This window comes from Phoca vitulina, unplaced genomic scaffold (genome assembly GCF_004348235.1).
Source record: "Phoca vitulina isolate PV1807 unplaced genomic scaffold, GSC_HSeal_1.0 scaffold35, whole genome shotgun sequence".
Taxonomy (NCBI): Eukaryota; Metazoa; Chordata; class Mammalia; order Carnivora; family Phocidae; genus Phoca; species Phoca vitulina.
In genome coordinates, this window is record NW_022589738.1 from 15161630 (window position 1) to 15175185 (window position 13556).

Here is a 13556-nt window from a genome sequence, read left to right on the forward strand (position 1 = left end):
CCTAAGCACGTGGCAGATGCTCTCAGACTATATTCATTGATTGATGGGTTCTGTCACTTAGGCTCCCTCAAGGCATGAAAGACCCATCAACATGCTGGGATCACTGAAGACCCTTGTGAGGGGACACATTTAATAGATCCTCTTTTAAATAGATCCCTTTGTTCTCTCCTGGGGTAGTGCTGGGCACCATCCAGACCATCTGCTCTGGCCCAGGCTCCCTGGCCATAGACTCTGCCACCATTTGCCAAAACTCTCCAAAAGCCAGCTGTTGAGATGTCTGTGACATCACAGCCACTTTGTCAGGATGAGCCATCATGGCGGATCAAGAGTTTTGTGGCGATCTTGTTCTAAGTGTACAACAGAGCAGCTGTGGATAAATTCTCTGTCTCCATTTTCTCATCTGTAACCTCAAGCTGGTGAAATGGAATTATGTATGTGAAAGGTCTGAGCCAGAGAATGCTCAATGTGGCAGTTTTCTTTCCTTCCCAAATGTTCTTGTGTTTAGTGATTCCTAGCCAAGTCCCATCAAAAGTAGTGATTCACTTAGCAGCTTCGTTTTATTAGAATTTTTAAAGTACTAAAAAAATGACAGCAAGCCTTAAAGTAATTGGAAATGTACTGAGGCTGTGTGGCCATCTCTGGTGTGATAGACTTTAGAGAGGATCACTGCAGTAGACCCCGTGATACTCCCCACCTAGATCCCCCCTTCAATGAAGGATGGTCAGACTTCAAAGTTAGCCTTTCAGAGACTGCTTCAGGCTGCAGTGCCATCCCTCCAAGGCCACCCCCTTCCCAGGTGGCCCACTTCTAGTCCCTGATTGATGACGGAGTACAATTTGACTATGTTGGCCCAACTTGGGAGACTCTGAAGGCTCTGACCTCTGTGAGGGGGTTAGCTGAGGCAGAAGTCATTGGTCCTGCATTTGCTACTCAATTTCTCCCTCTATTCAATCCTGCTGCTTTTTCCTTTTTCCCACTGTTGTCAATCCCACGATCACTCCCTAAAAACCATTGTGCACATTAAACTCCACATCATCCTGCTTTCCAGAAAATCCAACTTAGAACCATCATGTGTAGGTGTTTAGCCTTCTTAGCATTGAGAATCTGTTGCTCATGTAAAGTGTTGTGAACACTTTATGTCCTGTATCTGTCTGAAAGGGTATATGACCCATGTATTGGTGACAAAAGCTTTCTTCTACAAAGTTGAAAAAAATGACACAGAGAAGTAAGACATTCACTCAAGTACCTGGAACATATAATTTCTCCAATTAAAGGAATTTTAAAGGATCCTTGATTACTAAATGCTCATTAATGAGGCATGAATGCCATGAGATCTATCAAGGGAGAGATTAATCACAGTTAGCTAACGATGTTATGTATCATAACAATATGCAAAGGAAGAAGGAAATACTGGCATTTGAGGGGTTAAGTCAGGGTCAGAAAAATTAAGAAATTTAGAGAAGTATAAGAAAGATGGTATACTATATTTGTTTGAATCCCAGACAGCCTGAGAGTTTGCAAATGATTTTAAATACGTGTGCATGGCGGTGTGTGCCCTTAGCAGAGAGTGTCCTTGGGCAAATGAGTCTTAGAGAGGTTAAATGAGGGTTGTTGTGGTGATCAAGTGAGAAAATGGATGGATGGTACTTGGTAAGTGCTCAATAAATGTTAGCTGCCGCTGCTGTTGTTATTCAAAGTGGCATCTGGCTAACAGTCCCCAGGGAAGCCTTTCTCAACATCTAACAAAAACCACTAATGAAGGCCTAGGGGGAAAAAATCTAGCTCCCAACATGGAAAATAAGACTGATAGGTAATATAACAGCAGAACGTTGAAGAAACTGGAACTAATTTCGGGACGAGGAGTTGGACTGGAACGCAAAAACAGCTTCATAAAAGGTAGAACAACATTTCGTGCTTCAGTCACTAGAGATTCACCCAGAGATTAGGATTTGAACCAGCCAAAAACCTGGGCACCTTTCTTTCTTTTCTCCTGGGTATGTGAAGGAGCAGTACAAACGCAGAACAAAGAGTGATCCAGCATTATTCACACGAGGCCATTGTAGGAAGAACCCAGGTAGCAGTGCATGCTGGGAATTGTAGTTTTTTTCATGTAGCACATCAGTCCCGAGAACTAGATGGGGGTGCGGGTAGGAAGAAGACACCCCCTCACGTGGTGCAAAGGTGCACAAAATTAAGTTTCGTTAATAATTGCACATCAGCCTATCATTTTCTGGTAAGTAGGAGAAGGGTATTCTACCCCTAGCAGGGGACAGGGTGCGGGACCAAGGACTCAGATGAACAAAGAGGAAAGTAACAACAAGACCTGTGAACAATACTTGGGAACAAGGAGAAAGAGATTTATCTAGAAGACTCAGAAGAATAGCAAATGTCTGATAATCATCTACCAGTGAATCTAGAGGAAAACTTCAAGACAATACCTGACGTTTACAACAGAGCACGGGAAGACACGGTCCTCATGAAATAGAAATGGAATGGAAGGATAGTATATTATTAAAAAAAATCTGATTACAAAATCAAATAAAAATGTCAGAAATCATTCCCAAATGAGAAGACACATGATTATTTAAAAAGATGGTGGATCTAAAATTCTTTATTATGTTATTAATAAAAACCGAGGTTTCTGGGGCCAAGTGGTGAGGGTGAGGAACGGAAGATTGTATTATGCCCTTTGTCTCAAACAAAGGAGACTCAAATGCTATTTCATTCCTCATTCGTCCAGATTAGATAGACTGTAAACTTGTTGATAAAAAATAAGTTCTAAATAAACGCAGGCAGAATTAAAGTCAGTTATTGTCAAGGAACGGAAAACAAAGGAAACCAGAAGGAAGAATTAAAAATATTAAGTAGAAGGTAAGATGACAGAAGCCAAAATAGTCATAACGATAAATGTCAGTAGGTTAAACTGGTAGCTCTCAAAATTTCAAGGCCTCGAATCTCATTTTCAAATAAAATCATCCCAAATTGCAAAGCTATACTTTTATTTTTAGTTGCATCTGTTGAGTATGAAGTCAATTAATGTGACCAAAGGTAATGAGAAAGTAGCCTCCACTGTGTGTAGACCACTATCTTGGACTGTCAGTTTATCTGACAGTTAATCTACAGATTAACGCAATTCCAAGCAAAATATAATTCAATTTTTATCAGAACTTGACAAAATGAGCCTAAAGAACATTCCGGAAAAGAAGAAAAAATAAACAACAAATACTGAAACAGTATGAGTAGTGAGAAATTACTATACAAGATATCAAAATGTACTAAAAAACTCTAATGATTAAAAGCATGATGTTAGCCCCAGAGTAGCAATAGCATTTTAAAAATCCAAGTATGTGTGCAGGTGTCCATAATTTTTTACTTTAGAAAAGCTTGCAACTCATTTCAGTTGGGAAAGTAGAGATTATTCAATAAATGATTTTAGGCCAGATGGCTAGCCCATTTGAGAAAAAATTTAATCAACAAAATTAATTATAAATGTATTAAAACTGGAAATTTAAGAAGTGAAGCCATGAAAGTAAGAATAGAATATAGACTAGAATAGACTATAGAATAATATATCATTGTGGTGGAGAACCACTTTCAAAGCTTGGCACTGAGAGCTTAACGTCAAGGTGAACAAACTACTGCCCATTCATGGCCAAATTTAGAATGAAGACACGCACATCCAGCGAGGCGGCCTCTATGGCCACTTTTGCTCTGCAAAGACAGAGTTGGAACAAGACCGTTTGGCTGGCAAAGCCTAAAATATTTATTCTCTGGCCCTTTACAGCAAACATTTGCTCACCCCTGGCATAGATCATAAAATAATTTTACATGGTCAAATCTTAAAAAGTTAGAACCCTGGCATGGAAAATAACATCATAAACAATCAAGAACTGGGAAGCGTATTTGCGATATATAGGATAGGTCTATAAAACAGCTTTTCTAAACAATAGGAAAAGTTGTACAGTAGTGGAAAAATGGGCAGAAGACAGAAACAGGCAGTGCACAGCACAGATAAACACGTAGCCAACAAACCAGAGAAAAATGTCAGCTCTCACTAGTATTTTTTTTAAATACATCTTTTAAAAAATATCACAAATAAATATTAGGCAACCCAAAAGAGGGAACATACTTAGCGTGGGCCAAAATGCAGAAAAACAGACTCTCTCGGGCTCTTGGTGGGTGTGTAGACTGAAGGGGAATTCATAGCCTAGAGGAAAAGCTTTGCATGTATATACCTTTTGATAAAGTGACTCCACTACTAGGATTTACTGAAAGGAAATAATTAAGAGAGGTACAAAAATTCAGTTCGGGAAGGCCAGTGCAGGATTATATATGATGGTAAAGCACTGGAAGCAAATCCAAACATAAAAAGTTACGGCATTGCTTGAGTTAATGATCATTAACCCATAGGATCAAATATTCTAAGCTATTACAAATTCTGTTATACACTTTTTTAAAGCACAAATGTTCAGAACATATTCTTGAGAATAAAAGATAGGTCAAAAAACAGTGAATACATTGTAATTGCATTTTTGAAAAGAAATTCACATACAAATCTCTAGCAAACATCGGTTAATATTAGTTATAGCTGCCTTGTGGGATAACAGATGATTTTTATTTTCTCCTCTTTGCTTATTCATAATAAGTATTTTATTGAACTGTCTCATCTCTGTGGGATACAGAGAGGAAATGGTTTTATTTTGCGCCATTTCTAGCCATCACTCCCACAACAGTGCCATATGAAAAGTCCCTCCCCTGCTGGGTCACAGACCCCTTAAGGACATTTGGGGATGATTCTTTGACTTCGTTTTCGGATGCTATTAAAAAATCTGTCCATTTCATTTACCCTTCCGAGATTTTTCTCTTTCCCCAGGGCCTGTCAGGTTTGTGGCTCGAGAGGCCCAGAGTGAGCGTGGTGGGTGGTCGTCTGCTCCATTCTCCGGTTCTTCGGGAGGCCCCTCCTCTGCGCCTCATGTTTCTTGCCACTCCTCTGTTGTGTGGTAGGGGAAGGAGGAGGGATTGGGGGGAAGGAGGAGGGATTGGGGGAAAGGGCAAATGACTTAGCCGGGCTCCCTCGCAATCTGCTGTCAGTGGCAGCTACTTCTCCGACAGGTGCCCTCTGCCCGCTGTGTGATGGTCTAAACACCTGCTCTCACTCAGGGCAGTGAGATATTTGCCATCTGACTCTTGTTTGATCCCTTTCAAACCCTACCTCCTCACCAGCCCTGCCCCCTCGGGTGGGGGCACCTGCAAGCTTGCTCGAGTTTGGTTCCCTCCAAGCCTTTCACGTGACCCTTGTGAAACACAGGCCTTAATGCCAAACCTGGGCCATGCAAACCTCTGCGTGGTCAGCCCTGCTGTCTCCTCTGCTGCCCTTCCCCCTTGCTCAGAAGGGCCGCAGGGAAAGATCAGCAAGTCCTCTCCCAAACTGGATGTTAAGACAGGACCTGGTGCAAATCCCCACCCTTTCCGGGGCCCCTCCAAGTCTCTACTGGCCATTCCCTTGGAGCCTCTGCCCTGGCTTGACTATCGTTGTGTTTTGTTCAGCTTTGGTGGCGGGCAAGATTTGGGTTATGTGGGAGAGGGGAGGGAATGGAAGGGAAGGGAATTCTACAGACCTTCTCACTTCTCCAGTGGCCTAGGACTCCAGCAATGCCTTTCTTTCTCCTCTCCCTGTCCCCTCTTATGAATTGGGGAGAAGGTAATTTTTTAAGTCTCTGTGGAGTGGTTTCCTTGGAATATTATAGGAAGTTCTTTGTGAGGAAGGCCCTGATGAATCACGTTATGAAATGTGAAAATGACTTGTTTTACTAGATATCAAACATATTATAAAACCACAGCATCATTATGACCAGAAATAAGGAATGATCAACCCGAGAGAACAGATAGCCCTCAGGCAGATCCTAACATATGGAAGGACTTAGTGTATGCTAAAATAAATATCACAGACTAATGGCGAAGGATGACCTACTCAACAAAAGTGTTGAGAAAATTATCTGGGGAAAAAAATACCATGTTACATTCTCATCTTATATCATACATGGAAATAAGTTTCAGATGGATTTAAAGTTAGAAATACAACCAGAAAGTCTCTAGAAGAGCATTTATCATGGTGAGCATTGAGTAATGTGTAGAATCATAGAATCACTATGTTGTGCACCTGAAACCAATATAACATTGTATGTCAACTATAATTAAAAAAAAAAAAACCCTAGAAGATAAAATAGGTAGTATTAGAACTGATCTTGAATTGAGGAAAATATTTCTAAGCCTAAAAGTATTGGAAGAAACACAAAGGAAAAATGATTAATTGCTTTGGGTTAAATAAACAAACAATGCAAATATTTTTTTAAAGATGTATTTATATTTCTTTTTTTTTTTTAATTTTTTTATTGTTATGTTAATCCCCATACATTACATCATTAGTTTTAGATATAGTGTTCCATGATTCATTGTTTGTGCATAACACCCAGTGCTCCATGCAGAATGTGCCCTCCTCAATACCCATCACCAGGCTAACCCATCCTCCCAACCCCCACCCCTCTAGAACCCTCAGTTTGTTTTTCAGAGTCCATTGTCTCTCGTGGTTCTTCTCCCCCTCCGATTCCCCCCCTTCATTCTTCCCCTCCTGCTACATTCTTCTCCTTCTTTTTTTTCTTTCTTAACATATATTGCATTATTTGTTTCAGAGGTACAAATCTGAGATTCAACAGTCTTGCACAATTCACAGCGCTTACCAGAACACATACCCTCCCCAGTGTCCATCACCCAGTCACCCCATCCCTCCCACCCCACCCCCCACTCTAGCAACCCTCAGTTTGTTTCCTGAGATTAAGAATTCCTCATATCAGTGAGGTCATATGATACATGTCTTTCTCTGTTTGACTTATTTCGCTCAGCATAATACCCTCCAGTTCCATCCACGTCGTTGCAAATGGCAAGATCTTATTCCTTTTGATGGCTGCATAATATTCCATTGTATATATATACCACATCTTCTTTATCCATTCATCTGTTGATGGACATCTTGGCTCTTTCCACAGTTTGGCTATTGTGGACATTGCTGCTATAAACATTGGGGTGCACGTAGCCTTTCGGGTCCCTACTTTTGTATCTTTGGGGTAAATACCCAGTAGTGCAATTGCTGGATCATATGGTAGCTCTATTTTCAACTATTTTTAAAGATGTATTTATTTATTTGATAGAGAGAACGTACACATGAGTGCAAGTGGGAGGGGCATTGGGAGAGAATCTCAAGTAGACTCCCTCGGCTTGATCTCATGACCCATAAGATCAAGACCTGAGCTGAAACCAAGAGTCTGAAACCAACAGTCCAAAGCCTAGCCAACTGAGCCACTCAGGTACCTCAACATGCAAATATTTTATAGGTATGCTGAAAACTCCATTAAAAGAGGCAAGTGAGATATGTTGAGTACATTCTGGTATAATAGGCAGAAGGTTAGTATATTTAATACATAAATATACTACCAATCAGCAACCAAAGCGTTAATGTCTCTATCGACAAATGGGCCAACACACAAACAGAGAAGAAAAATGTACTCATGGCCCCAAATTCTATCAGAAACCTATCTGACTTCCCTAGCAATAGAGAATGCAAACCCAAACAACAGGATATCTTTTCACCTATAAAATAGCAAGAGATTTTAAAAATGTACAAAGATGTTGACAAGTACAGTGAGCTGATCATTTCTAGCCACAGCTGATGAGAGAATGAATTGACCTAACCTTTCAGGAAAACAATTGCAAATAATGTAAAAAGAGCCTTAAGACTGCTGGTTCTCTTCTACTCAGCTGTTTCACTCCTAGGAACCTATCTCAAGGGACCCTCTGGATGCACAAAACAATTTATGCACAAGAATATTAATCATATATTTTTCATCAAAAATTAGAAGTAAGCCATTATCCTATTATTGGGTGCTCAGGTAAATAAATGAATTCTCTTCATTGGATGATTTTAGCATCTGTGAGATAGTCCAAATATTCCATGTGTTGGGGAATTTTAATTGATATGGCAAAGTGCTTAAGTGACAAAAGCTGAATACAAAGCTATTTATAGCATGACTGAATTTTTTTTTTTTTTAATCTCACAAACATGGCTCTGATAGCTTTAGTGTTCATGCCTGTTAGGTTGTACTTTTTTTTCCGGACACACAGAAAGAGACTACCTTCCCGAAGTAGGAAAGTTTCAGCCCAAAAAGGAAACAAGGAATTCATTTCTACATTTCAGTTATGGCGATCATTCCTACCTTCATTTGCCTTTGTCAATGCATTTGGTGCCAAAGTTTTTTTTAAATTATAGTGGATTCAAATACTCAATTTCGATTTCCTTAATTATATTTCTAAATAATATGTATTTTCCTTTATATTGTTTACATTTTAAAAACAGCTTAATGGAGGTATAATTGACACACAACAAACTGCATGTATTAAAGTGTGCAATTTGATACATTTTGACATATGTATATGCCTGTAAAATCATCGCCACAATCAAGATAATGAACATAGCACAATTGGAATTTGATTATGAAAACATATGGCCTCGCAAGAACTACTCCACAATGCTCAGATTATTTATATTTAGAAAATTTTATTTTACTCTCTTTGGACGTCTTTTCAAAGTTTTCTGCAATCTGCATGTGTTAATTTTTATGAGCAGAAAAACCCTGAGGGAAAGTCGGTAACAGTGACTGAGAGTGGGTGGCAGAGTGGTAGGTCAGGAGATGGTGCCTTCTGGAAATGAAAAAAAGAGAAATGCGAAGTTAAGGAAGGCTCAAGAGTTTTAAATGCCATTTATTGGATCATATATAATATAGGTAGTAATACATGAAGACTCTACCAAGAAAGGTCCAGAGGTGTTTCGGGAAAACCAACAGCAGAGATGGAAAATAGTGGGTTAAAGAATAAATGGGCTTGGCAGAGTGGAAGAGGTCACAAGATAAGCTTTGACCATGAGAAGAGATACCTCTTTCCCTGAGATCAGAAGTAATGAAGCCAGAGTGAGGGGAGGGGTGTTAGACAAAATTCCACATTGGAGGGTGGAGAGTTGTGGTGCAAGAGGCAAGGTTGTGTCCTACCAATAATGTGACTTAGATGGCATGATGGAGAATACTGGTGAATTTTGTCAATGGCGGCTAAAAAGCAACAGGTATAAGTAATGCATACCTGCATTGAAGAACTGCCTGGGGGCCAAAGACCATTGGTTGAAATGGTTCCTATTGCCTTGCTTTGTTTTGTATTTTTTTAAGACTTACTTGCTTACTTGAGAGAGAGAGAGAAAGAGTGTGCACACGCGCACACGCCAAAGGGCAGAGGGACAGAGGGAGAGAATCGTCAAGCTGACTCCCCACCTGATTAGGGGCTTGATCGCACAATCCATGAGATCATGACCTGAGCTGAAACCAAGAGTCGGATGCTTAACTGACTGAGCCACCCAAGAGCCCCACCTATTTCCTTGTTTTGATTAATTTTACTGGTAAACTCGGTGCAGAAGAGGAAAAGTGAGTTGTGGGATTAATGTAGTGTAGGGGTTTGGCAAAGAAGGGGGAAGTAAGTAAACAAAGAAACAAAGAATTAGGGATATACAAGTTAGCTAAGGGATGCTTTATTATTGGAAAAGCAATCATTAGCTTTTCCTAATATAAATTAAGAATGCCTGGTGTTTAAAAAAGTAGAGGCTATACATTTTTAAAATTAAAGTTATTATTTTTGGTACATGGTTGATTTTGGTCATATTCCAAGTTGGATTGCTTCTTCACCCAATATCATTTAGTTCACATTTTCTTTAACACTCATGCTAACACATTCCATTGTTACAATGTAGCAGTTAAAATAGCTCTTGTCTTGGGGCACCTGGGTGGCTCAGTCGGTTGGGCGTCTGCCTTCGGCTCGGGTCATGGTCCCGGGGTCCTGGGATCAAGCCCTGCATCGGGCTCCCTGCTTGGCGGGAGGCCTGCTTCTCCTTTTCCCACTCCTGCTTATGTTCCTTCTCTCGCTGTCTCTCTGTCAAATAAATAAAATCTTTAAAAAAAATAGCTCTTGTCTTTCAGATCAAATGTCAGAAGCAGTGTCTGCACATGGGTAAGCATTCAACAAATGTTATCAAATAGATGAACAGACATTCTTGTGTATCTATAGCCATCCATAAAGCGGTGCATCATTGAACAATGGCTTTGAGATTCTTTCAAACCGACCTAATAAATGAAGATTGTTAACATTAACTGCAATAGATATTGGGAAGAAAACTAATTTATAAGTATTCCAAGCAGGGTCTCCAAAGTGGAAAAACAGCTCACCCAATGGAATCAATGGCAAATCTGGTATTGTCCTCAGTTCTATGCAGATCAGATGACAAGTGCAAATGGGTGTTATCTAGTGAAAATTTCCCACCATGTTATACTTGCTTGCTTCAGGCATCTCCATGTTTTGTTAGCATACTAAATAAATTGCCATTTCCTTAACTTGCTCTTGGAATGTTCTAAAGTTTCTGAGAGTCACTACTTTTCAGGGAGCACATGAAATTATAGAACTTGTTTATCAGCACTAGGTATTTCCTTGGAGGGTTAAGCTTTAGGGATAGCATATATTTATTTCCAGCAATCACGAAAGCTAAAGGAAATTGTCAAGGACTAATATTAAACAGCCTGAATATATTTGGGCAACCCTGGATCTAGCATTCACTGAAGATCGTTTTTGGCAGTTTTTGTGTGCTTCCTATCTCTGCTGTCCTTATTTAAGCCCTCCTCATCATCGAAGAGTCACTGTCTTGAGTTTATATTCTGAAAGTTGCCAGCCTGTTGTTGATTTATCAAGTACTTCTGTGCCTGAGTTTTAGTTCTAAGTTTCATCTTTTTTTCCAGGAGGCACTTCATATAGTTGCTATAGTGCTATCTCACTGAAGGCACTAGAACCTTTCCAGGCCTCAGTTTTCCTCTATAAGACGGTAATAATGTCTTTGGTTTTATCCTACAGAACTTTTCAGAGACTCACAAGATCTTTATGGACAAGCACTTTCTTTAAAAAATTTATTTTATTTTATTTATTTTTTTAAAGATTTTATTTATTTTTCAGAGAGAGAGAGAAACAGAGAGAGAGAGCATAAGCAGGGGGAGTGGCAGGCAGAGGGAGGAGCAGGCTCCCCGCCAAGCAGGGAGCGTGATGTGGGGCTCGATCCCAGGACCCCGGGATCATGACCTGAGCCGAAGGCAGACGTTTAACCGACTGAGCCACCCAGGTGTCCCATTTATGGACAAGCACTTTGAAAAGAATTCAGGTCAAAGTAAGTATGAGAGACTTTTCCTCTTAGAAGGGGAACTCAACCCAATATCAACAAAGGTTCTTTCTTCTGGATTGTTGGTTTTGCCATTTTGGCATCATTTCTTTCTCTCAGTGCTTTGCTGAAGACTTCAGTTGAATCACTCTTCCATCACTGCTTAGAATCCACTCACTATGCACTATTTCTTTTTAGTCTCTTCTAGGTGGTAATCTCCATTCCCCTGTCCTGGGCCATAAACACTTGGGGCAAAATGGCACCCAAGACTCCAGAGATAACATTTAAGAGTCTTTTGAAACTTTGATAGTTAGAACTCATTAGTCTACTGCTGAAGGGGCAAAGCCATCTTGAGTTACTGGAGAATAGTTTTTATGTTCAGTTTGATTTCTTTCCTGATAACTTAATTGTTATACTGATTTGTTTATAATATTGAAATCACCTCTCAGCTCAGTCAGTGATGATTTATTTTGATATTACAAAAAGTCATTAAAGGTAAGATAATACTCCTTCTTCTATTACTTTGCTGCTTTCCTAAAGATAATTGCCTTAGGATTTATAGTTCTCCTATTCCTAAAATAAGAACATTTGCCGACGCGAAACTATTTGCCTAGCTCTAAGAAAATATTATCTATATAGACTTTTTTTCTGAAAAAAGAAATACTTGAATGCTGAACACTTTCACCCTGGACTTAACCCCTACTGCAAACTACAAAGGTTGTCAGTGTGAAGATAAGGAGTCCAGTATAGTGGAACGAGTATTAGCATTTAATGCTTTGGCATGGAATGATGGGTGTAGTTGGAATTGTTAGTACTTTGCATGAGGACTTGTGTGTGTTTCTTTTCTTTTGTAAAGGCTGCTGAAGGGCTTTTACATAGATACACAGGGTTACCAAATTACCCAGATGCTGTCAAGGCCCCACCCATATCTCCTCAGCCTTAACTATTTCATTTCCTGCCAACCCAACTTTAAATGCCAGAAATTGCGTCCGAGGGCTTTCTCAGACTACTTGAGTCCATTCTGAGGTGTGTGTTCTACCGTATTTCCCTTATTTCCCAGCAGGATTGAGCCCATATTGCCCCCAGTGGCAACTTCATGATAACGCCTCCCCTTCCATTGGCTTCCTTTCCTTTCCTATGTCACTTCCCCACTCCCTTTCTGGTATTTTCTGAGATCACTTCCCAAAAAACTACTTGCACTGAAATCCTTGATTCAGAGTCTGCGTCTGGGGGAATCCAAAGTAGGGCAGCTGGGAATCTAGATTCTCTGTCCATACAAGTATGTTTCAGGAGGGAAGATGACAGCTGAATCAGGAAAGGGATGATGGGAGGATGGTGAGTGACCTTGCTGAGTCAGATCGGACAGCTGTTCCTGAGGGCTCCTGATGGCATCAGGGAAAAGGCTTTCTGCCCTTAAGTAAAGGGGCAGGTGGACAGATAACTGAGTTCATGGGGTTGAGAGGGAGCATTTGCTGGGCAGGATCTGAGCTTAAAGTTGAGGATGCCACATGAAGGCGTGGGAACAAGAGCTCTCCCCTCCCCCACCCTACGGTACCACCACTCCATAGACGGCAGGGCTAGGACTCGGTTTCAGATTTCCATGTATCTCTCCCCAGCTGTGTGATTTAAAAAACAAATATGGAGAGACCATTATGGTGGGAATGAGAAACCCGTAAGGTAGTTAGTATTCCCAGTGAAGGGGCAGCGAGCAGCACTGTAAGAAGAGCAAGATGTTGTTTGACATTTAAAAATAGACCTAACTCTACCAATTAGTCTGTTCTGCCCGTGGTAACCTTATTCAGTGTTATGGTGGTAATCGCTTCCGGAAAGCTTTGACATATTTTATAATTGAACTGCCAGGTTCACACTTAGCTATAATTCATTCACAGATAAGTGTGTCTTGTTAACCAAATTATGTTGACTCCCTTGGAAAGCTGGTGTGAGGACTTCCCTGCTTGCTGCCTTCATGTGGCTTTACAGTCTCATGACAGACCATTAGCATGATGAAAGATTGATTATTGTCTTGGGTACCAAACTGTAATTTGGCCCCATTTTCATTTTTCTTTTTCATCAGCTGCAGAATCATATGCATTTATCAAAATGGGTGTCATCTGTTGTGAAATTCATGAAGTTAGATTGCACACTTGTCAAACTTTTTTTTTTTCTTCTTCCTGGCATTGACAAAAACATCAACATCCAGCTTTACTCAAGCTATTTAGAAATAGAGATGTCCAGGTGAAAGAATGGTGGAATCAAAAGAAAAGACTAG